A 2,500-nucleotide genomic window follows, 5' to 3' on the forward strand; every position below is an offset into this window, starting at 1 on the left:
TGAAAGCACGTTATAAAAATAAAACTACTGAATAATAATAATAATAAAACCATTGCTCATATCACAAACGAATGCCCTAAGCTTGTTAAAAACTGCAAGCTGTGGTGACACGATCAAGTACCGAAAGTGCTACATTGGAAACTGTGAGAAAAGTGGGAGCTATAGATAGGCAAGACATGATATGAGCACAAACCTAAGAGGGAGACAAAGACGGAGACTAGTAAAATACTCTGGGATTTCCCAATCCAAACAGATCAAGTGCTAGAGCATAACGGAACGGATCTAGTGGTGGTGGTGGTGGACAAGGTGCACCACATATGCTATATAGTTGACGTTGCATGCCCCTTTGACGCATGAACAATCAAGAAAGAAGTCGAAAAAATAGATACAACCCTCTTCAGTACAAAATAACCCGGCTATGGAAATGAAGAAGGGGAAGATAGTGTCAATTATTGCTGGGTCCTTGGGAACCATATCACAAGGCATCAAGAGGAATATATAGGAAATTGGAATGAGTGCCCAGTAGAACTGCTACAAAAAGTTTGCCTCCTTGGTACGGCCAGAATAATCGAGAAAGTATTAGATAACTGAAAAGAAAGAATAGTATGGTATGGTAGGCTGCTCATAGTAAGTCCATTACGCATGCAAGTCTCCAGGGGCTCCAACAAAACCTATGACAAAAAGAGAATATTATTAATAATACAAGGAATACGAAGCAGCAGATCTAAGACTAAATAGTGTATAAATGAGTAAAGTGTTAGGTAAAATGCCGAAATAGAAGGGCCCAGGACCAGATTTAGTTTTACTGGCTAAAGAAAATTTAGTAGTTTACATGGGACGCTGAGAGAACAACTTCAGGGTTGCCTTAATGAAGGAATAATACCAGATTGGATGACTCTAAGGAGGACAATACTCCTCATAAAAAATAAGTGCAAGGTAATACAGCTAGCAGCTATAAACCAACCACTTGCTTACCATTAATGTGGAAGCTGTTAACAGGAATGCTTTCAGAAAGCATTTATAAGTACCTTCACAACCAGAATTTATTGCCAGAAGAACGGAAAGGGTGCAGGAAGAGGGCTAAATGAAAGCATGATATATTATACAGAGACAAAGTAGTTCTAAATGAAGTAAAAGGTAGTAAGAAATACCTAATAATAGTATGGATAGATTATCGGAAAGCCTACGACCTGCTTCCACACTCATGGATAAGTGGATGCTTGAGTATATTCAGTATAGCAGACATCATAAGAGAATTAATTAACAGTAACATGAAGAAATGGAAAGTAGATCTGTACTCAGGTGACATACTCATAGGGAAAGTTAATATCAAATGAGGAATTTTCCAGGGGAACTCGTTGTCCCCTTTAATGTTTGTCTTATGTTTGACCTATCTCAGTTTAGTATTAAGGAAGGTGTCAGTTCAGAAATAGTAGGGGAAAATTTAACTATTTGCTCTACATGGATGATCTGAAGCTCTTTAGTAAGAATGAAAAAGAGATGATTCCTTAATATAGATTGTAAGACACATCAGCAAAGATACAGGCATGGAATTTTGCATAGACAGAAGTGCAATATTAGTCATCAGAAGATGACAGGAAAGGCATCCAATTACCAGATGGCCAGACATTAAAATCATTGAAAGAGAAAGTTATAAGTATCTAGGAGTATTAGTATGTGACGAGTTACTAACTATAAAAATGAAAACAGAAATTGAGGAGTACATCCGAAGTGTGAAGAAGCTAATGAAGTCAAAGCTAAATCTAGGCCCGAATCTAGTGAAGGTTGTAAATACTTGGGCAATATCATTACTTAGATACTCAGCAGCTTTTGTAGATTGGACAAAAGCTGAATTAGCACAGCTAGACAGAATAATTAGGAAGGCATTCAATATGAATGGAGAACTCCGCCCAAGAACAGGCGTAGCAACATTATTCTTACCTAGAAACAATGGTGGAAGAGGGTTAATGTCAGTAGAAGACTGCGTGGAGTCAGCTACAGTAGATATAGTTTCCTGTATAGGTAATAGTGAAGAAAGTTTATTAAAAGCTGCTAGAATTACAGAAAGACATAGGAAACCCAAAACCCAAACGAACTTAAAAATCAGGAAAAAGACTGAAATAATCTGACTGGCAGGAGACAGCGTTACTTGGTGATTTCCGATAGTTGCAGGAAATAGGTGTAGTTGTATTGGGAACTATCTCTAAAGATTTCAACACATGGATAGAGGAAATAGGCATAAAACCCAGTTTCGTACAGCTCCAGAAAATAATGGTATTAGGGACAGGTAAGATACTTAAGAGGATTCTTGGCATCTAAGGTTACATGTTGTAGCCCGATGTTAGGACATTTTTCTTTTCCAACAGTCTAATCTGTTGAGTGTTTATGAAAATAATGATGATTATAATAATCCTTTCTACTAAAGGTGCAATGCCTGAAATTTGAGGAAATTAGTCAATAATATCGGTGCCAATGTTTTACTGGTACTCACTTTATCGAG

The sequence above is a fragment of the Octopus bimaculoides genome, chromosome 10 (assembly GCF_001194135.2).
Source record: "Octopus bimaculoides isolate UCB-OBI-ISO-001 chromosome 10, ASM119413v2, whole genome shotgun sequence".
Lineage (NCBI taxonomy): Eukaryota > Metazoa > Mollusca > Cephalopoda > Octopoda > Octopodidae > Octopus > Octopus bimaculoides.